General features: G+C 34.2%; 1 long non-coding RNA gene across 1 annotated transcript in view; it reads right to left on the bottom strand.

Moving 5' to 3' along the window:
- Positions 1-3,497: 3,497 nt before the first annotated feature.
- The window catches only part of LOC145269547 (uncharacterized), a 48,187-nt gene continuing 26,955 nt past the window's right edge, over positions 3,498-24,729 (bottom strand). The window contains exon 3 of the long non-coding RNA XR_013865081.1: positions 3,498-7,970. This is a non-coding gene — a long non-coding RNA (uncharacterized LOC145269547). The remainder of the gene's footprint in view (positions 7,971-24,729) is intronic.

Raw genomic sequence — 24,729 nt, 5'->3', positions numbered from 1 at the left:
GTCTTACTGTGTCGATTATATACTTGAGAGTCAAAGGAATGAAAAGAATATGCTGTTGTCACAGCTTTAGTAATAATACTAAGATGGAATACTAATGATGATAATAATAATAATAATAATAATATAATGTGATAATAATAATAATAATATTATGTGATAATAATAATAATACTAATGATAATAATAATATAATGTGATAATAATAATAATAATATAATGTGATAATAATAATAATAATAATAATAATAATAATATGGAATAATTTTTAAAATTATATGAAATAATAATCATCATCATCATCATCATGACGGGCTCCTTGCCCGGACCAATGTGACTCTTCCTCTCCAGAGTTTCCTGTCTTCCATCAGTTGCCTCAGATCTTCAGGTTCACAGTTGGCATCGTGTGCTATTTGTTGGATGTACGTGGATCTAGGCCGTCCTCTGCTCGCGCGTCCGTTTCGTGGAGTCCATAGCAATACATCACTCACCAATTCATGCTTGCTCCTCAGACAATGACCAGCAAATCATAGGCGTCTTTCTCTGATGGTATTAGATATGGCAGGTAGATTGCCATAAAGTTGCTACTTCGTGGGATGATTTTGCCAAGATATATTTAATATTGTTCTTAGCATACGGGTGTATGTGCCGTCTAGTTTTCTTTCCAATCTTTTGGTGAGTGTCCTGGTTGTAGCACCGTAAACAAGGACAGACTCTACCACTGCCCTGAAGAACTGCCTTTTCAGTTTGTCAGCCAGTCTCGAAGTCCATACTGAATGTAGCCCATCCAATGCGGTCCATGCTTTTGAGATGCAAATTCCGATATCTCTCTCTGTGGAAACTATGTTGCTGCCCAGATACATAAACTCAGCGACTTCTTTCAGTATTGATCCAACCAAAGCCCTGATCTCTCGCTTCACATTGAAAGTCATAAACTTTGTCTTATCCGCATTTCTGTGGAGACCAATGTCATTTGCAGACTTTTCTAGTTTACATAACAGTGTTTGCGCATCAGCAGTGTTGTTCGTGACAAAGCAATATCGTCTGCGTAATCTGCATCAGTTATGTGTGCAGATTGATGATGCCTGTCTCTGGATTCATTTAGGGTGAAGCCTAGCATGTTGTGTATATCAACAGAGGTGCGAAGTACAAAGTCAAGACAGACAATGAAAAGAAAAGGGGCAAGTAATAATAATAGAAATAATGATAACATGGAATAATAATAATAATTTGAAATAATAAAAATAAGTATGATAATAATATGAAATATTAAAAAATAATAATAATATGCAATAATAAATAATAATAATAATAATAATAATATGGCTCACTTCTGTGGTTTCCGGTACATTCTGCAGCCCTGAGTGCCTCCTGCATTTTCCAGCACTTCTTACAACCATCAGCACCTCCTTCAACCATCAGTACCTTCTGCAGCCTTCCAGCAGCCCTCATCGCCTCTCTGCAGCCTTCCAGCTCCTCCTACAGCCTGCAGCATTCCAGTGCATGTACCCATCAGGCTACATATTCTAGTGCCTGTAGCCGGCATGCAACCATTTCCAGTGCTGTTCAACATCAGGCTACTCATACCAGCACCTACTGTTCCAGTACCCAATGCCGTCTAGTTACTTCCCCCAGTGCTTATTGACATGCAGCAGCCCTGTTCCAGTATCCACTGTCATGTGGTTACCTTCTCCCCTACCTATTGACGTCAAGCTGCCCCATTTCAGAGGCTGATCCTGGTTAACTCGGACTGACCACAATCTCCAGGCCTTTCAAATTTGCTACTTGCATTTATTTCTCTTGGTGAAAAAAAAAGCCGATCCATCATGCTTAAATGTACTTCACTGTTTGTCATTCTTCTTTTGCTATTGCCGTTCTGTTTTTGCCTTTGTGTCTACCTTAGTTGTACGGGCGATTGGTGTATCTCCATTCGGCCTCCTGACCCGCTACAACACCTTCACACTAGTGCACAAGTGGCAAATTTCCATATTATGTACTTGACTTTTTCACTTTTTTTTTTTTCATTTTTCTTAAACTTTTTCTTCTAGGGGGTGGGACATCCAACCAGATGTCTGACATTTACCCCTATTTTAGTGAGTCCAACCAAGAGATCTTTTCAGGATTCTAGCCATCCCTTTCAGTGCAATCGTTTGTATCCCGACTGGTACATATCTTGAAAACGCAGCTGTTAAACCAGATATAGTGATTTGGGACAGAGCAAACAAAAAAGCGACCATAATAGAGGTCAGTGTACCCAATGATACAGGGCTTAACAGAGCTGAGAGGGAAAAGATAACAAAGTATCAAGGACTTATGTATGATATGAAACGAAATTGGAAACTAAAAGACGTTTCAATTATACCAGTCATTATAGGAGCAACTGGGCTTATGAAAAAGAACTTTAAAAAGTACATAGCAAGTATACCCGGTGAACCAAGTGCAAGTGAAATACAAACGATGTACTTGACTTTAGTTTGAACAGGCATATGGAGGCTATTGTAAATGTGAGCAGTTTTGCAGGAATTGAAAAGGACCTGAAATTGATTTTTTAAAATCTATTATTATAATTTTTATAAATAACTGAATTTAAATTAATTTTCAATTCATCTAATTTTAATAAAAAAATATCTCTCAAACAAGTTGTTTCCGAGTATTTTTTTTATAAGATTTCGTTTAATGCCAGTATTTTATTTTCATTTTCATATTTTATCTTCATTTACAGATGATAGTGACAAGCAGATGAACTCATCCAATTATCATTTCTCGCTGAAAAAAAAACCTTATGTATTTCTAAATGTGTGGAACATCACCATCTTCAGGAATTTCTCTTTTAAGAAGAAACTAATGCGAAACTAGTGTTGGGACGATTAATCAGAATCAGGAATCTGAAAAATCAGAGCTTTTTGGGGTATCGGAATCGGTATTGGAATCGGGAAAAATTGAGCCTATTTTCCGATGCCAAAACCGATTCCTTAAATTATCTTTTTTATTTGATTTTGGCTTAAAAAACATCTTCCACTGCTTGTAGTAATAATAAAATAATAAATATTTATTGATTTAAACTTCCAGTAAAACTAAAATCTATGGATCACCCCCTCACGAGTGTTTTTTTTACGTTTGAGAAAATACATGCACATTTTAGATGTGTTTTTTTACAATAATCAGGACAAAATAACATTGTTATAGTTAAATATTTAGAAATTTATAAAGAATCGAAATTGGAATCGGTAATTGCATTGGAATCGGGAATTTAGTACGGAAACATTAATTGTATCGGAATCGTGAAAAATATTGGAATTGTCCCATTACTAATGGAAGCTAATGTGAAATATATAAATTGGCATCTGTAACACCTCACTCGAGAGAAGGTGGTTAAGGAGCCCTGCCTATCTGAATTCTCGGCTCGTGTAGTCTAGTCTTCTCTGAGGTTGTTACATGAAATCTGGTATGCTGAAAGCGAATATCGAAGCAGCAGGCAGGAAGAAAGACAAACTCATGTAGTCTATCTACAGAAGCTTAATTTCGCAGAATTATGTACAAATGTTTTTACAAACATCACTCAGTTTTTGTAAGTTTTTTTTCACACTCTCAAATCTCTTCACAGACAGCGACAGACGGTTGGATGAGGAAGGTGGAGGAGGGGCACCCCTATACAGTCTGTTATTGCATTGTTATGAAGAGTGAACCAAAGCATTCAAGATCCGAAAGTTTCTCTGTTACAGATATTGACGGTGTGCAATTCTTAAGAAAACAGCCCGTCATGGATGTGTGTCAGAAGTAGTGATTGGTTATCTAATTTGATTCGTCGATCTCAGTGTGGCTACCAAGATGCGAGTAGCAAATTGTGCTTCAGACTGTACCACCAAGGCATCAAAGAATTTGGCAAAGGTGCATTGAAGGTGATGGTGAAAATGTAGGAAAATATATTCTGAAGCACAAAAGGTCATTCGTTTTACTGTATGCATAGCTCTTGAACTTTCCTTTTTTCAGTTAAAAAATAGGATGCTTTACTTTTCAGATGACCCCCGTAAGTTCCTTCCCGGATCTTCTCACATGAGAGACACAACAGAGGTGCTGCCATTTGTGCGGGTAGTATCTTCTATTGCAAAAACCCATATACTCAGCTCACACATGGTTTCTCTACAGTATCTGTTTCCATATTTTGATTAAGTTTTACTATGTCTTTAAGGGGATCAAGACATTTTGCACTAGATCTTGCCTTCTCCACAATATGAATTTTATCATGTTTCTCTAAATCATCTTCAGTTGAAAATAATCGACCACATATTTTGCAACAGAATGTTTCTTCTCTCGTGTGAGTTTTCATATGATTTACTAACATTATCTCGTCAGCAAAGGAACACTCACACGTTTCACAAGAATATGGTTTTGCATTGGCTTGAACCTGATTCTGTCGCATTAAGTTACTTTTACTCACAAACGATTTAATGCAAGACAAGTGCTTCTCGTCAACATGGCTTCGGACGTGTTCCTTGAGGTTTCTGCTGTCAGAAAACAACATGTTGCATATGTGACAAGAAAAGGGTTTATCGCTGCTATGCGTATGCATATGCCGCCTTAACGTCACCTTATCTGCAAATGTAGATTTGCATACATCACAAGAGTATGGCTTCTTCCCAGTATGAACCTGATTGTGCCGCGTTAAGTTGCTTTTATTTGAAAACGATTTCACGCATACATTACAAGAAAATGGTTTCTCTCCAGTGTGTGTTCTCACATGCTTTTTCAGATTGCTTCGGTCAGAAAACATTGTTTTACAAACATGGCAACAAAATGGCTTCTCTTCGGTGTGTGTCCGGGTATGAACTTTTAAAGAAAGTTTATGTGTGAAAGAAGAGTCACATATTTCACAGACATATGGCTTTTCGCCAGTATGAGTTCGGGTATGTTCTCGTAGATGTGTCTTCTCCGAAAAAGATGCCCCGCAGATTTCGCATTTATATGGCTTTTCACCTGTATGTAATCGGCTATGGTCTTTTAAGGTCCTTTTCTCTGTAAAACATCCTCCACATATATCACAAACGAAAGGTCTTTCTCCACTGTGTGTTCTAACATGCTTTTTTAAATAACTCTTATCTGCAAACGACGCATTGCATATGTGACAAGGATATGGTTTTTGTCCTGTATGTCGACGGACATGGAGTTGTAGTGAGTGTTTATATGAAAATGTTGAACCACATGTTTCGCACGAAAATGGTTTATCTTCAGTGTGTGTTTGCAGGTGGATTTTCAGATAATTTTTATGTGAGAATGAAGCATTGCATATCTGACAAGAATATGGCTTCTCCCCTGTATGACTTCGGATATGGATCTTCAAAGAATTCTGGTAGGAAAATCTGGAGTCACAGGTCTCACAATAATATGGCTTCTCACCTGTGTGTCTCCGCACGTGTTCTTTCAAGGTTTTCTTCTCTGAAAATGAAGTGCCACACACTTCACAAGAAAATGGTTTCTCTCCGGTGTGTACACGCATATGAACAACCAAATAAGATTTTGTTGAGAAAGAAGAAGCACAAAGTTCACACGAGTATGGACGCTCTCCAGTGTGCGTTCTTACATGCAGCACCAAGTGAGATCGTCTCGAGAACGAATAATCACAGATTTTAGATGAGAATGGTTTCTCTCCACTGTGGATTTTCTCATGTCGGTTTAATGCACTTTTTCGTGAAAATGAAGATCCACATGTTTCGCAAATGTACGGCCTTTCTCCAGTGGAGGTTTTACAAGGTTTCTTTAGATTAAGCATTGCTATTAAAAGAGTGTCACATACTTCTCCTGAATTGGCTATCTCTCAGTTTTCTGAAATTTTTCTTCAGTTTGTGGAAATCAAGCTTACCAGCACTGGGGCAAATACTTACTATAAATAGCATTTATTTGTGACAGCTCTTGTAAGAATTCATGATGTCCGTTTTTGAACTGCTATCTTGATTTTAAACAAGGATGTCTTACTAGGTTTCTTTAAATTAAATAGTATCTTGAAAGGAGTCGTACACACTTTTTCAGAATCCGTCATCTTGTAATGTGGCAGACACTTATTATGAATTGCATTTAGATGTGATGGAACGTGTAAGGATTCATAATTTCCGTTTGTGATCTGCTATCTTGACTTGGCAACAAGAATGTTTCTTTAATTTTAATCCTGCCTTAAAATGGGTGTCACACTTTCAGAAAACCTGTCATCTCCCTCTTTGCAACATTTGAAAATAATGTGCCATATGTTTCACGTTTTCAAGGCTTTTCAGTTTTTTATTTTTTATTTTCTAATCAGTTTGTTCAAGCTGGGGATGGAGCATCCTACCAGATACCAAACATTCAACTGCTAACTCAGATATTCCTACCGAGAGATCTTTTTTAGATTCTGACTGTCCCTTTTTACACAATTATTTGAATCTCTCTTATACTTCACCGGGAATATTTTCCAGCTATTTTTAAAAAATTCTTTTAAATGAGTCCAGTTGCTCCTATAACTAGTGAAATCAGAGATTTTAAGATTTCAGTTTCTTTTTATGTCATACATAAGACATTAGTATTTCGTTATGTTTTCCCGTTCAGCTCCGTTTAATCCAGCATCATTGGGGACTTTGACTTCTGCTAACCCGTATGTAATTGGTTATCATCTCTTAAATCCCCTTTTTGTAAATCATCTACCACGTATTTCACATGTGAATGTTTTTTCTCCACTGTGTTTTCTAGTGTTTTTCTTTATTAAATAACATCTACTATCCTGACTTCACAATTTCATTTATTAGGGAGCTTTTGTTAGGTTTCTTTAAACTTGACATTACCTTAAAAGGAGTGGCTCATGCTTTCCCATAATCCGTCACTTTCTCCTTTGAAACATTTTAGCTCAGTTTGTTAACAGAGATCCAAATAACCCCTACTGGGGCTAATGTTCATAACTCGTTTAAATATAGATGATGTCTGTTTTCAAACTGCTATCTTGAATTGTCAACAGTTTAGTTTATCAGGGATTGTGTTTAGATATCTTTTAGGTACTTTTGATTAAACCAAGTGACCTCTACCACAGATAGGATAATAGTTTTATCTTTTGGGGACCACATTGTTTTGGAGTTAAGTTTTAAGTCCAGGTATGATAAATTTGATATGATGGCTCTTTTCACCAGATCATGGAATTTAAGCAACGTTGAGCCTGACCAGTACCAGATGGGTAACTATTTGGGAAAGCGAAGTGCTGCATGTACTGCAAGGTAAAATACCATGTTGGGAAACTGGTGTGGTCCATCCTTCTCTCGAGGGTAGATGGGACTCTCTTACACCATGGTGTGCAACTCATCTAGTGATGGCGTCACAATAAAAAATCTTTGATAGCCCTGGTGAATCATCAAGTATTCAGCTACGGACAAGATTTGAATTACACTATAAAGTCGTGTAAGGAGTTCAATCTTGGCTGTACCCCATGTTTTTTTTATGGTGAATTTTTTTATTTCTTGGCTCTAGTTAATCCTGTGGGATAGTAATATTATACTTAAAAAATCGATCATCTTTTCAGTGTGAATATACATATCAAGATTTAGCGTGAAAGTTTATGATTTCTACAATCATATAACAAAATAGTGTTTTGTTTCTGTTTCTTTTGTTTGATAAGCAAATCTCCAGCACAGAAACTCATATACTCAGCTTAAATATGGGTTTCCTTCAGTTCTTTCTGTTTCTTTAAATTTCCAATTTATCTTTATGCACGCATCTAAACACGTTTGTCTTATTTATGCTAACTCACATTGATGAAAAATCAACATTTATCATCTTTTAAAAACATCTTCAAAACAAAGTTGAACTCATCAGTTGAAATGTCTTGTAAAATTGAATTATTTGCATCCAGTTTTTACCATATTTCAGTCGAAGATGGTCCTCAATTTCTCTCAGATTTATTAATTGCTGATAAATAAATAATCCTCCCAGTTTATCAAAGTGAAGTTTTACGGTTAGAATATCTGGAAAAAAGAAAAAAAATTAGATTAAACAAGTGTAACATGCATCGTCCCCCATGAGTGCACAGTGAACTAGGCATTAAAAAATGACTAAGTTCAGCATTTATATATATATATATATATATATATATATATATATATATATATATATATATATATATATGGGTGAAGAGAAACGAAAAAAAATGAAAGTGGAAATATAGAAAAAATAGCTCAATTTATGAAATATTTCTTTTAACAGGTTAGATCTTTTACTATCATGATAGATTTGTTTTAGAAAGATATTTTTATTGCATTTAATTTTAGTTCTCGTAAATTATCTTACTCGCTACTTAATTTAGCTGAAATAATGCGAAGCTCGCAATTTGTTTACAAACAAAACGTTTGAGCCCTCTACGAGTAGCGGACGGACGTTTATTTAAATACGCATTCGGACAGTTTAATTTCGGCCACCGATTCCGTAGTCAGAGGGTAGGACTGCCGACTGTCATCACGACGGTTCTAGGTTCGATCCTCGGCTTGGGAGAGGTGTTAGTCTAGCGGCACTGATGAGTTGTGAAACAACGAAACAGGTCTGTATGTCGATGACTAAAAATATATTTTATATATATATATATGAAAAATTAAATTCTTGGCATAAATATGATTTTGCATTGTAAACACCTTATTAAGCACCAAAAGTCCCTAAGGCCTTAATATATTTAAATTTGAGTTCAGCACCATGCAAAACTGCTAAAGAGATATACACAGAAAATTTTGGACAAATATGGTAAAATAGTCCCAAAAATGGAGTGTTTTTATTAGCCCTAAAAGAGCCCCTGGAGAACACCCAAGAGTTATCGTGAACTATAGACAAACAAAATGATATAGATATCAGTTTGTTACAACTTTTCAGAAAGTTTTTTAAAAAATCCAATTGACACTTTTGTGCTTATAAAAAAAAAATTGATGGCTTGGATTTTTATAAAACGTTCTGAAAAGTTGTAAAATCATTTGCATATTACATTACGAAAATCTGTTTCAATAATTAGCTTCATGCAATTATTTGTGGGAATAAAATTTTCTTCATTGTTTTATTTATCTATATTTTATATTTCTATTTAGAAATATTATTTAAAGTTGATTTATTTAATGTATATTTTTTAATTTATAATTAATTTGTTTTCAATTATTATTAGATTATACCAGTTGCCTTTAAAAACCAGGGCAAATATGCAGTGAAAATCTGATTTTTTTTCTTTCTGTAATTAAAGCTTAAAGGCCCCTTGAGATTTAGGATTAATGACTGTCAGGTGGCTTGGAGACCTTACATAAAAATGTCAAAGTGTTGCATGACTTTTACTTAAGGTTTGTTTATACTTTTTCTTACAGAAAAAATAGAAAATAGTTTGTAAACTGATCTCTGCAATGTTTCGTTTATTTATTAAATGTTTTGTAAATTACATTAAAGATTTAACATTTGACACATAAAAATTGGCTGGGTCTAGAAGGATTTCGATTTCCCTCGCCGAAGACAATAATGGGGAGAATAAAAAATTATCAGTGTTCTGGCATATATCTTGAGTTATTTTATTCTTGCATTGCCTTCCCTATTTTCTAGATGATGATAGCTGATTTGATATCCCCGACGAAACATCTCCCAACAGATATTTTTACTGAAGAAATTTATCACATTCTTAGGCGAATTATTTGTAGTATTAGTACTTGTATTATTATAAAAAGTTTGACATAAGAATGATACTGTTTGTAAAAAAAAATGTTTCTTTACTTTTAAGGAAAGTTAACAGTTACAAGAAATAAATATTACATGATTATCAAATGATTTTTTTTAATTAGTTCATTTATTGTAACACTGTTTTGTAAAATTGTAGCAACTGCTATGCTTGGCCAGAATAAATGACACGCAGGAACATTTCACATCGATCACTGCTTTGAAACGCCCATACGTATGAAAAACATGCAGGATCATGATGTCATAAAAGAAAAGGAACTATGCTATGTTCCCTCGTGTATGAATATAGGAAACAGGCTAAAACATTCGAGAAAGCCTATATATAAAGATTTCAGAGGCACAAAGATTTTAAAAAGTACGCCCACGCAAATTCTGCAGGGAACAAAACTTAAAATACGTTTTGTTCGGCGGACGTAATTGAAAGCATACCCTTTGACAAAAGAGTGCACTTCTCAACCAATCGGCACTAAAAAAGAGATTTAATTTTCAAAACACTTTTTCTCACATCGCCTGGGAGCTGATCGACAAATACTTGAATGAATTCACTCACTCATTCTCACTCAGCACTCCGCATTCCTCACTCTTTGCTCACTTTTCTATTCATGTAAACAACTCCGTTGCTACGTATTTTTCCACCAGCATGGCAAAATATGATTATCCACATGCACGCACACACACTGCGAATAAAACAGATATTCAGCCGCATGCAAGGATATTTACCTTCTTCCTTATTTCTCCTAGCACACACAAAAATTAAGCCTGTTTTCTTAGTGAGAAAACAAAGGACACTTTCTGCTTTTTCTTGTCTAAACAACGAACAGTCTCAATAACTTTCACATTTGCAAGAACTGTCTATCCAGACACACTTTCTGGACAGTATAAAATGTGCAAACTTTTTTTTGGGTGCCACTGTACTAGCGGGGGGAGGGAGGGGGTTTGCCCGTGCGTAAAATACGCTTAAATATGATGTTTTAATTTTTCCGGATTTCGTATATATTATTATAGAGTCTTGATTTCAAAAGTAAAAAAAAAAAAAAAAAAACGTATTTGGGTGCCATCAGCTAGAATCGAAACCGGAAGCAAAACTGTAATATTCAAAGCTGGTGACGTTGCCATTCTTCGAACGTGGCACGTATATGAACTGATTAAAAAGTAATAAACTAAGATGAATGTACAAAATATATAGCGATTTTTTTGTTCAATTTTGACTTATTTTTAAACCCTTACAAACTATTTTAACTGGCTAAAGATCCATAAGGGACGGTCCGTAAAAAATCTAATCATTTTAGGCCCCTAGCGTGTGTTACTTGTTATTTTGTGTAAATAAATACTGTTAATTTCACGTTTCATTTTATTTTATTTGTGGTGGAAAAAGGAATCTTATGCGATATGAGTAACACTACATCATAAAAAACATGAGTAATTTCAAACTTTGTGCTATTCTTACAAAAGCCTCACTTCATTTATCCTTCATTATAAACATTCCACACAAGAAAACACTTATGGTTGAACAATTTAAATTAATATTTCCTAACAGGTAAATAAATGTTTATTTCATGTTAATTAAGCGATTTCATGTTCTTTGTAAAGTGTCGTTTTTTCCCCTGAATTTATTTATTATTTTTTTTTTATTATGGGATGTAAGTTGGTTACCATTTCTATGGATTGACGACCCGGTTAAATTTACCTTTAATGGTCCCAAAAATCGATCTTATAAATTGGTGACTCTACAATGAATTTGAAAACATATCCTATAGATTGGTGACCTCCCGACTTGCATCCTATAAGATAATGATGATGATAACCACAATAAAAATATTCAAAACTTAAATAATTTATGGCATTCCGACATATATCTAAGGACATTCTTAAAAGTAAATAAACATATAATTATTATTAAAAAAATATAAATACAAAAATATATGTGCCCTCGTGCATACAACGATGGCCACCGCCACCGCTTATGACATAAAGAATTACATTGCTTAATATCTGGAAAACTACCGATTTGCGGTAAATTTAAGTTCAATATACGTTTTCAGCATACCCGCACACCTTCAAAAGTCGTCATGTTAAAGGAAGGTGGAAACGAAGTAAAATTTTACAAATATCAAAAAATATGGCCACCGCGAATATTACTACATGAAACATGCAGAAAAGTATCTTTTCAATATCGTGAAAACTAGTTGCCTATTAATTTAGACGTTATGACAACTTTACCAATGTTATTAGCAAGTTAAAAATAGTTAGATACGATAGTTAAACTAAACATTACGAGCAAAACATTCCAGAACAAAAATAAATACGCTTATTAAATTAGGTTTGAGACGATACATTAGCTAAGATTATTTGTTTTTTTCATACGGCCATTTTCTTTCCATCTTTGTTTATAAGAAATCGAGAGAGAGAGAGAGGGAGAAAGACAGAGAGATGGGGAGAAAGAGAGGGAGAGAGATAGAGAGAGGTGTAGAAAGGAAATGAGAATCGTTTTACTATGTTTTAAGACTTTCCACCGAGTCATTTTTATTATTCTAATCTGATTTTTAGTGTACAATATTTTTATTTCCGTCACAAGTACTTGCATCTGCGTTTATTCAGATTGGCACTCATGGCAGTAGTATTTAAAATTGAAGAAAATACAGAAATACCAGTTACAGAAACGAAGATGAAATATTCCAAAAATCACGTAATTTGATCAGGTATTTTTTTTTATTCAAGAAAATAATATTTTAGGTGCAAGTATGAAAGCGGTATCCCCCCCCCACACACACGCAGTAATTTTTTTTATTTTCGTCTTTTTTTTTCATTTTTTTTCTTCTTTTTGGCAGATTATTATCGAATTGTAACTAATCTACAAAATCATTCAAAAAATTTTTTTTTAAATTTAATATTTAACATTTTTAAGGGTGCTCCATTTCTAATACACCGTTCTAGTAAAAAAATCGATCCCCCATTTTGAAAGCATCCACTTTTTCAGCCAAATGTCCTGAATTTAGCCTTTTTAAGCCTTTTATAAAGGCCAAACAGCTTTCAAAAAAGGCTAAATTCATGAAATTTAGTAGAAAAAGTCGATACTTCTAAAATGGGGGATCAATTTACTAGAACGTTGCATTAGAAACAGAGCACTATTTAACAATGTTAATTATTTAATTTAAAAAAAGTGAAGTATAGACAAACAAAATTATATAGAAATCAGTTAGTTACAACTTTTCAGAAAGTTTTTATAAAAATCCAGAGTATCACTTTTTTAATAAGTACAAAAGTGTCAATTTTAGCCATTTTAACACGAAAGGTACCCCTGGGGGAAAGGGGGTCAGCGAAAGTTTTTCCGGAAAATCCGTTCTGTTATTTTTTTTACTCATATCATGTTTAATGTTTGAGCAAAATTTCAAAAAATTCCAAGATGTAGTTATTGAGAAAAGTGTGGACAGACGAATGGATGAACAGACGAACAGACAAGGGTGAATTTACAGGTGCACCTTCCTTTTGTCGTGGGGGGGGGCGGGAACAAAAAGTAGATCTCCATTGTTTTAGGTATTAAACGCTGTTGGGTCACGTCGTAAAAATTTACCGAATGGACTTTTAAATAATAACGTTATTATTTCAGCATATTCCGTATTCTGCAGAAGTACCATACTTTCACCTAACAATTTAATAAAAAGATCTTGTAAAAAAAAATTAATTTAACTTGAAAATCCGATGTAAAAAAAAATGGTACAGTTTGTATTATGCAGAAATACACAGAAAATAAATAAAAACCACAATAACGGATGTATACGAGTGCTATCCCTCTAGCCAAATACGCATCAGCTCCGATGTTGTACTGTGAGAAATTAATCTCACAAACTCAATACGCCCTGGCTGAGGCAAAAATAATTCCGCAATTACAAAACCATACCTTTAAACTCAAATTTTATTCAGTTATAACATCAAAGAAAGGTTATTGGTCTGGCTACAGTCCTTGCAAAACGGTGGGTCAGTTTTGCCTCCCAAATTGGGAGCCAGTAGTTAACTCCCTTTATTTGAGTGGTAGCATGGTTTTCCTTCAAAAAGGTCCATGGTAATTTATGGTGTTCTCGGCAATAGTTCTGGTGCGTTTAATTAGGCATAAATCGAGTCCTTTTGAACCGTAATTGAATTGAGAAAAGTTCAAACATTTAAGTGATATAAATATGATGAAAATGTTTAAATGATGCCATCCTCTAATTGGGATATCTTCGGCACAATATAAAGGTGTCTCTGCTTGTAGGGATTTCAAGTCCTTTTTCACCAAACATTTAGGTGATTTAAACAATAAGAAATTGTTGCGGCTCCATTCTCGATAAGACATTCTTCTCGGAGCCGACTTTTGGTGAGTCTCACTCTTGCTGGAGGTTTTCGTAGACTGAAAAACACACGGTTGTTTACAAAAAAGGCGCCAAGTAATTATCTTGGCACATACAAATTAACCAATCACAGGTTGCCTACAAGAAATATGCGTAGGCGACTTAAAACATGAAAATGGCATTGTAGCTGGAATTTCTAACAGTAGGTAGTTCAACTTAGGGAGCTGTTATTATTTTTGCAAGGAAAGAATTTTTGTATGTGTGACCTATTTTTATTTTTTTTTTTTTGGCTTGAACTTTGTGCATTATTTTGTTCTTATGATTGTATCTGTTTTTTTTTGGGGGGGGGGCGGATATTATTATTTTTTTTCTGGAGTTTATCGTTATAGATAATTATTAACAGGAAAATTAGTGAAAGTCAAAATTAGCACTTGTGGCGATAAACAAAAACTTTACCGTGTACGTACCTCTCAGGGAATGTCGTAGATCAAAACACAGTGAAATGTTATTTGGTGCTAGTGCACTTATTGATCCGCGTTATTTTTAAATAGTTATTTCAAGTTTAATTAAAGTTTTGCGACACCTGTTCTTATTAAATTGTTAGGTGAAAGTACAGAATAGGTACACAACACCCTCCCGTCCCCACGTTAAGAATAAAACAAAAGAATACAAAAACAATAATAAGAAAAGAATCCGTAAAGTTCAAACGAACTTGAAGCTTTTATTAAAAAATAAAAAATAACACAGGTACCGTAAAACTTTAATTAAACTTTAAAGTACTATTTAAAAATAGCGCGGATCAATAAGTGCACTAGCACCAAAAACATTTCACTGTATTTCGATTGACGACATTCCATTTTGACTTTCACCAATTTTCCTGTTAATAATTACCTATAACGATAAACTCCGGCAAAAAACAACAACAACAACAAAAAGAAAAAATCATAATAACAAAATAATGCGCAAAGTTCAAGCCAAAATAAATAAATACTAAAAACTTCTTTCCTTGTAAAAATAATAATAATGGCTCCCTAAGTCGAACTACGTACAACATTGGAGCCGATGCGTATTTCGCTAGAGGTGTAACAGTAACACGTCAGCCAATCCAATGAATAATTTATTAAAAAAAAAAAAAATGGTATAGTTTCTACTGTTGTTGTTGTTTTTTTTTTTTTTTTAGAGCAAAACCAAAATGAAAATAAAAGTACGATATTTAGCAGAGAAGCCAACGAACGAAAAAAGGTTTTTAAAAATTCAAATGTTAGCAAACGCAAGATCAGTTACTCTTCTACTTACTTAATAAGTTTTGTGCATTTTAACGTATTTTAAAGCTTTTGTTCGAATCAAAAAAGAAGAAAAAAAGTAGTGCAGAGAGTTGGTAAGTTAAATCGACAACATGTCCGACAAAAACATGCCGTCTTTGAAGTTTCAATAATGACTGAAGCGTCAGAAACTAAACAAAAAATACTGATAAAAATTCAATGAGTATTTTTTTTTTTACTTTTTTTTTTATTCAATTTTCACCCCAAACAAGGCACAGTGCCACTTTGAAGCAGGGGGCTATTATCATGGACTTAATTAGCGAGGTCATTATGAAGGGAGATGAGTAGAAAGATGTTTGTTAACATTACACTTGAACTTCTGCATATCATTGCAGTTGGGAAAGCAGAATCCCGGAAGGGAGTTCCAAAGACCCGCAGTTCTGGGGAAGAAACTATTGGAGTAAAAGGCTTTCTTGCACCTAGGGATCTCTACTGTAAAGGGATGAGACTTAGTAGCTTGTCGGGTTTGTCAGGGGGTAGTTACGTCGGGGAGGTACAAGTGTTTGCAGTTCGTCAGAGCATTCACCAGTATTAATTTTTTTTTATTTTTAACCATTATTAACGCAAAGAAGGCAGCACGTTCTTGTCGGTTTAACTTGCCCACTCGACACTACTCGTTTTTAAAACCGAATAAAAGCTTTAAAATACGTTAAAATGGTACTAGTGCACTTTACTGCACTTATTGATCCGTGCTGAAATAATAACGTTATTATTTAAAAAGCCATTCTTAACATGGGGAGAGGAGGGTGCTTTGTAATTATTCTATAGCCTTACAATTGAAAAAAAAAAACAAAAAACATAAAACTTTAATTAAACTTGGAAATACGATTTTAAAAAATAGCGTGGATCGGATCAGTAAGTGCATTTAGCACCATTAAAACAAACAAACCTTATCCAGATAAGTAGAAGAGCAACTTATTTTGCCTTTACAGAAATCCTGGGTTTGTTTTACTATACACATAGATTCGAAAAAGTTGTCAAAAAACAAATATATAACAAATAAATGTTATCAAAGGCAAGATAAGTTACTTTTCTACCTAATTGGATATTTTTTTTAGTGTTTTTATTTAATGTAAAATGTTTATTCAGCTCGAAAAACATAGTGTTTACCGATGTATTGGAAAATTTTAAATGGCGCCGGACTCTCTGTTGAACACGATAAGTTTGGGAAAATGAGTTAAAAATAAAAACTATATAAAATACTGTTAGAAACTCGCTCAATATATATTACCGTGACATGCTGACATATATTCGGTGGGTTTCTAACACTATTTTGTCTAGTTTTTTTTTTTTTTAGTTTTTAAGTCCTTTTCCCAAACTTACCGTGTTCAACAGAGAGTCCCCCGCCATTTGCAATTTTCAAATACATCGGTAAACACTATGTTTTTCGAACCGAATAAACATGTTACATTAAATAAAATCACTAAAAACATATCCAGTTAGGTAGAAAAGTAACTTTTATTGCCTTTGATAACATTTATTTGTTATATATTCGTTTTTGACAACTTTTTCGAATCAGTGTATAATACAAAACAGAAATCCTTCATGACTGAGACAATTTTAAGTTTTGTTTTCATCTAAAGTGCCCCTTTTTTTGAGAAGCTGGATTTTCCCACATTAAAAACTGACCTTGTGTCTAACTCTGCCCTCGTTGGGAGGCAAAGTAAATAGGAACATTTATTTGTGATATATTTAAATACCCCCCCCCCCACACACATTTTTTTTTTCTTTCGTTTGTTGGATTTTCCGTTAAATCCCAACAAATACTTCCTGGAAACGCCGGGAAAATACATTCAGTCTAAGAAGAAAATACGAAATAAAGAAATCAAAGGCAAATAGGTTTTATGTATGAAAAAAAGAATCTTATTACTTACGTTTTTTCCTATATATATATATATATATATATATATATATATATATATATATATATATATATATATATATATATATACTTTAAAGGGTAGGGGTATCGTTCTGAGGGTAATTAACTTTTGTAACGTCAATTGATTAAACCGTAGTAACCAAACAAACCTTTAAATTCGGTAAAAATACGAAAAAAAATAAAATAAAATTCGCTGCACTGATAGCAGCAAGACAATATACGCAGGTGCGCGACGCGTGCGTGTTTAGTATTTAGTTTAATAAATAATAAACATTTATTTATTAGCGTTTTTTTTTTTTTTTTTTTTTTTTTCTTGTCGGGGAATTTATTTAAAATATGGTTAAACTTGCGGAGCAGAGCAGCACTCAGCAGCAGCAGTCAGCACTGCAGCAGTAGCACGCTCTGTTTTACGGTTGTTTTAAAAATGGAACGGAAATTTAAATTCCGTTCCGTTTGAATCTTTTTTTTTTTTTTTTTAAGATTATTGCGCATCGAAAGTAATCGAAAGAATAACATTACTTTTTATATAATAAAAAGCAACAACATTTTATTAACAAAAGTGAAATAATTTAATTTTTAAACAAAATAAGTCAATTTGGTCAATTTGTACGACGTGAACAAACTATTTACTATAAGCGGATCAATGCCCGGTGCCAAAGTGATTTCGGCCACACTGACCAATCGATTGGCAGGGCGCATTGATTTGAGCTTAAGGACTATTTTTAGCCCTTTGGGATCTGAGCTGCGATCGTCAGAGAGACGCCAGCAAGCAACCTATACCTCTCTCACTCACCCCTCCCACTGCTACTTGTTGACGACTGCAGTCTGATGGCAGACGACACCTCCAAACAGACTTTTATACTTTCTTTCTTTCTCTGCAGTTTGAAATACAATCTCGCCTTTTCTAAATAAACCCTTTATTATTGTTTTGTTAAGCAATGTCATTTGGCCTTGTGTTTATTTAAGTAATTATTAGGAGAGAAATGCACAACATTTCCCTCCTATAAATTTGTACGACGTGACCTAGCGTATTATAAACACCCCACCAACCTTCCCATGTTAAGAACGGCTTTCGGAATAAACAACCCGGGTTTGTATTACTGTACACATAGATTCGAAGAAGTTGTCAAAAAACAAATATATAACAAATAAATATTATCAAAGGCAAGATAAGTTACTTTTCTAACAAACTGGATATATTTTTCGTGTTTTTATTCAATGTAACATGTTTATTCAGCTCGAAAACCATACAGTGTTTACCGATGTATTGGAAAATTTAAGATGGCGTCTGACTCCCTCTTTAACACGGTAAGTTTGGGATAAGGTGTTATAAATAAAAAACTGGATAAAATACTGTTAAAAACTCGCTCAATATATGTTACCGTGACATAGCTTGACAGATATTCGGTGGTTTTTTAATAGTAGTTTGTCTAGTTTATTATTTATAACACCTTTTCCAGAACTTACCGCGTTAAAGAGAGAGTCGAGCGCCATCTTAAATTTTCCAATACATCGGTAAACACTATGTTTTTCGAGCTGAATAAACATGTTACATTGAATAAAAACACGAAAAATATATCCAGTTTGGTAGAAAAGTAACTTATCTTGCCTTTGATAACATTTATTTGTTATATATTTGTTTTTTGACAACTTTTTCGAATCTATGTGTACAGTAATACAAACCCAACAACCCCAACCGCAAAAGCCATTCTTAACATGGGGAGGTTGGGAGGGTGTTTATTCTGAAAGCCGTTCTTATTGGGGTGTTTATACTACGGTGGAGCAAGTCGTAAAAATTGACTGTCAATTTGGTATACCTTTTTTAGGAATTACTACTGAATAGTATTGCATATATCCAACTCACCGTTCACATTAGAAATGTCGACTTTTCTAGGTTTTCGGGTATGTTTACAACGAATAAACACTCCCCAACCTCCACCTGTTAAGAACGGCTTTTGGAATTTGGCACTTCGGACATATGACTATTTTGGGTAATTTGAGAACCCTCCTACTTAAATCTTTTGGTTTACAAAATTTTACTATTGCATAAAAATTCTTAATTTTGCAAATTGTGCCCGTATCGATGGTCGTGTGCTATCCATTTTTTAAAACTTAATTTTTATTATTTTATCGATTAATTTCGAATTTTTTGGGCTCATGCGTAATTAAAAAAAAAAAAAACAGATTGAAATGGAACGAAATTTAAATTTCCGTTCCATTTTTAAAACAACCGTAAAACTGTCTTCCGCAAGTTTTACCAGCTTTGCATTATCCTGATAAGTCTTGTCTTAAAGAATCTAATTCTTTTAACTTTCCTATATATATATATATATATATATATATATATATATATATATATATATATATATATATATAACTACTTCATTTACTCACATAAATTTAATATACGAAAGTATAGATTTATGCGTAAACTTTAAGTATTTACTTCAAAAGTGCTCATAGTAATTTATAAAATATATATGGCAACTAAGCTACACTGAATATTCTGCGTTTCATCCACTGTAGGATTCGTCAGGCTTATGCGTGAATTTTGTGGTTGCTTCTTGTTTTTATATATGTTGAGGATTTCTAGTTAGCCAATCAGCTTTCTAGTATCCACCGCGCCCCCTCCTATCAGCCAATGGGCATGCATTTTATCGAACAAAGGATCTGTTTTAGAACTATATATATATATAACTTGGGTCGGGAACTGGGAGCATGCTTTTTCCACAAACGCCATTGGAAGCTCAGTGAATACTCGGTGGATTACGATGATTCGGCTGGCTTTGGTGTTGTGGTTGGTTGGTTGGTTTAGCGGCACCAATAAATAACTTCAACAAATGTCTATTTTAAACAAACATTCATCCACCACTATTATAGTGCTCAAACCGTTTGTTTACAAACAAACAGCAAGCCTCGCATTTTTCAGCCAATTAAGTAGCAGGTGAGATTATTTAGCCCGGTGCTCTACCCAAAAAAGGGGGGCTTAAAATATATTTGTAGTCATCCACATACATTACTGTTTCCTTGTATCAGACCTCATCAGTGCAGCTAAACTATGAGAAAGAGAGTAGGTAAGTGGCCACTCTGTTCAACGATGAATCAGTGGAAAATTGTATGCGCAGTGTTTATTCAAATTGGCACGAATATTGGCAATTAAAAGTAAAGAAAATACAGAAAAGTCTGTATGATGTCTGTATTCGTTATAAAACAAAGATGTCATATTCCAAAAATTATGTAAATCAGTCAAGTAGTTTATTTTTATACTAAGAAAATAAAAATTTACGATTATTAGCGATTTTAATACTACACTGTATTGAACAGAAGGCTGATTGTTTTTTTACCCTGACACTTCGATTTGAGTTGTCTCCCTTTATCAAATCCATCAGATTTTATCATGTCTGACTAAAAAACTATGACTCGCTAAGTCGTAAAATTTTATTTTATTGAATTAAAAAAAAATTACTTGATCAAATTACATGATTTTTGGAATATGACATCTTCATACTTTAATGAGTAAATGTAAATCATAAAAATTTTTCTGCATTTTCTTTACTTTTTATTGTTGGTTGGTTGTTTTGTTTTACGGCATATCAACCCTTTTCCTGGTTATTTAATGCCGAATCTGGTGATTTTGAAGAACGATTTTTTAATATAATATATTTGTTTTTTAAGTCGTATTCTATTTAACCCATAGTTGGGACCCTAACAGGTACTACCACTCTGGGTCAGAGTGGACCTGGGAGCAATGGCAATTAAAAGGTGGCTCCACAACTCCCTAAGGCCTGCAAGCTGGGGCCTCACCATCGGATATAGTTTAAGGTCATATCCAGGACCTTTGGTGTTGTGAGAGGTCATGTTGGTGATGTACTCGACGTATGACCAAATGAAGTAGTCAAGTGGGTTCAGGTTGGAGGAGGAGGGGGGCCAGTGAGAGCAGGGTAAAAAGTTGTAGAACTCCGTCTGAAGCCAAGCCTGGGTCACTTTGGACTTTAGGGCCGGGCCCGAGTCCTGCTGCTACTGCCAGGGTCTGCCAGAGGCCACCTGATTGCATCAGGGGAACAACACACTCTTCAGTCCATCCAGGTACACTTTGGTGTTGACTTTCAAGCCGACTTCGAAGATGTGAGGTGGCATAATGTGGCTCTCTCTTGAAACCACACCAAAGACCATGGCCAGAAACTTTGATTTTATCATGTCTGACTAAAAAACTATGACTCGCTAAGTCGTAAAATTTTATTTTATTGAATTAAAAAAAAATTACTTGATCAAATTACATGATTTTTGGAATATGACATCTTCATACTTTAATGAGTAAATGTAAATCATAAAAATTTTTCTGTATTTTCTTTACTTTTTATTGTTGCCATGAGCGCCAATCTGAACAAGTACCATATGGGCTGTCCCCCTAGTGGGTGTAACCTTGGCATGGTTAGAGGGCCTGAGTGTCTCCAAGACCTAAATAGCTATGCTGGCGGGAGAATCATCTCCTGGTAGGGTCACCCAAGCTAGACAGGTTGAAGGGTAGAGATCAGACTAAGAGCACTCACTGGTCCTCCAGGTTGAGGGTTAGAATAGGGCCAACAACCAAATTCTATAAAAGAAAGTTACAGAAACCACAATGACATCATTTGTGAACTTTTTGATCTGGAAAGGGTCTTCTCTAGTAAAGTTCATGCCACAAGCATGTGAAAGCCTCCGGGAAGCCAGTGCGCCTAAAAGAAACATTGAGGCTGAGACCAGGGCTGCCAAAATGACATGGGTCGAACTGAAAAGGACCAGCCAGAACCGGGTCCATTGGGGGAGCATCGTTGCAGCTCTATGTTCCCCGAGGAATCAAGAAGCCTAAATAAAACCATATGGCCTGTGCTCAGAGAAAACATTCTATTTTTGACAAAATAAAAACTATAATGCAGAAAAGAAATAATTAATTGTTTGGATGTCATAAATGTCAATAAATATTTTAAAAATTCTTATTAAAAAAAAAACATCTTATTAAATATTTTTATATACTTATATGAAAAATATTTAATAATTTAATAAGATGCTTTAAAATGTCGAAAACTTGTTTTTTTTATGTAAAAAGTTATCAAGAACGCGCTAAAAATATTTATTGAATGTAAAAGTATTTTTTTTTGTTATTTTAGCGAAATTCAAAAACTGAAATACTGAATATCAAGTAAATGCAATGGTAACTACTGAATTATAATGTCACAGTAATGAACATATCCAAAAATTACAAAAAATGATAAGGTAGAAAATTAATTATTAATGAAAAGTTTTTGAAAACAATCAGAAAAAATTAAATTTTTACTAAATTAGCCAAAGATTTTCAGTTTTCAGAAAATATTTTCCTCTCTTTTGTTATGATTAGAACTCTCCAGTGTCTTGTTTTTGTTTTGTTTTTTTGCAAGACTCAATTTTCATTAATTGATTTTGAAAATTATTTTTATTAATAATTAATTTTTATCTTATTGTTTTTCTTAATTTTTGATATGTTCATTACTGTGACATAACAATTCAGTAGATAACCTAAGTTTCACTTGAAATTTCAATTTTCAAATTTTACTACAAGAATGAAGAATCAAAATACAAGGTGCATCCGGTGTTTGAAAACATTTCTTGCAGTTTTACGGATAATAAAAATACAAACAACACATTTGTACTTAAATAAAACATCTATAATATAAATTTCATCTGTCTGTTTAAATGTATGTATGTATGTATGTATGTATGTATGCAAGGGCGAATGAACCCTTTTTTGGGGTCAACGGCCAACTAGCACCGTGTGTTTGTGTGTATGTATGTGTGTGCTGGGGTGGAGAGGACTCTTGTAAGCCGTGGTGAAGGCAACCTTTCTAGGAGAAGCAAATCTCTGATTTAAAAAAACTATAAAGCGGGAGACCAGTACCCGCATTAAGCTGGTCTGCAGTTTAACTTGTTGCTGGCTATCTTGCTCTTACTTGTTGCTGGATCTCAACATCGAGAGAGAGACTTAGCTGTCATACAAAGCTAAGACTCTGTAACATCATCTGTGTATAGATACTCCCTCAGGCATTTGTCTATAAAAATGGTCCTGTGGCAATGGAAGTCATTTTCGGGCTCATGGACTTTAAGTGTCTGAGGGAGTGCCACTCGTCTGACAAGACGTTGCAATCATCATGCATGTGTTGCACCTAGGCTAGTTGCTATATAAGTGACACTCTCATTTGATAATTTCATTCAATGAAATTTCCCCCAGCTTCAACGTCAGCTTCTATTCTAGTCCTAAACCTTTGGCAGCGCGCATAAGATGGTCCTCCTCGATGTTGCCCATTACTCTTATTATGGATTATTTCAGAGAATCTTTGGTCTTGTGAGGATGTCTATTAACATCTCTCTCAACAACACCCTCACATAATAATAATAATCCAATTGATTAAGGTCTGGAGAGCCTGGAGGCCACAAGTTGGGGGTAATGTGTTCATGAAAATGTTCTGCTAACGATTCTTGACTGGTTCGAGTCTTATGTGATAGTGCAGAGTCTTGTTGAAAAAATGTAGGGCGTTCCATTTCTTACTCTACTGATCCATGACTTAACAATAGTACCTAGGACATCAATATAAGCCGAAAAATTGACTCTTTGTCCTCGTGGAAAGAAATGTGGCGGCATCACACATTCTTTATCGCTGACAACCCCCAAAACCAAAACTTTTGTGTGCATGACTCTTGGTACTTTGGAGTGATCACCACATAGCCATCTGTCATTCCTTCTGTTTACCTTTTGCTTCTGGTAACAGTTTTTTTTTTTTGTCAGAACAAAAAAAAAAGCATGTTCAGCATAATGTTTCAGTTTGTTTAAAAGTCTGTTGGATGTCACTAAACGATTTTCTTTTCTTTAGTTGTCTTGGATATGAACTGGCTTCTCTTCATCACATAGGACTTGTATAAAAGATTCATCACATAGGACTTGTATCAAAGATTCATCACATAGGACTTGTATCAAATATTCATCACATAGAAATTGTATCAAATATTCATCACATAGAAATTGTATCAAAGATTCATCACATAGAAATTGTATCAAAGATTCATCACATAGAAATTGTATCAAAGATTCATCACATAGGACTTGTATCAAAGATTCATCACATAGAAATTGTATAAAATATTCATCACAGAAATTGTATCAAATATTCATCACATAGAAATTGTATCAAATATTCATCACATAGAAATTGTATCAAATATTCATCACATAGAAATTGTATCAAAGATTCATCACATAGGACTTGTATCAAAGATTCATCACATTGGACCTGTATCAAAGATTCATCACATAGAAATTGTATCAAAGATTCATCACATAGAAATTGTATCAAAGATTCATCACATAGAAATTGTATCAAAGATTCATGACATAGGACTTGTATCAAAGATTCATCACATAGGACTTGTATCAAAGATTCATCACAGATATTGTATCAAAGATTCATCACAGAAATTGTATCAAATATTCATC

The sequence above is a fragment of the Euprymna scolopes genome, chromosome 45 (assembly GCF_053919585.1).
Source record: "Euprymna scolopes isolate OS-2025 chromosome 45, ASM5391958v1, whole genome shotgun sequence".
Lineage (NCBI taxonomy): Eukaryota > Metazoa > Mollusca > Cephalopoda > Sepiida > Sepiolidae > Euprymna > Euprymna scolopes.
This window is presented reverse-complemented; position numbering and strand designations above follow the sequence as displayed.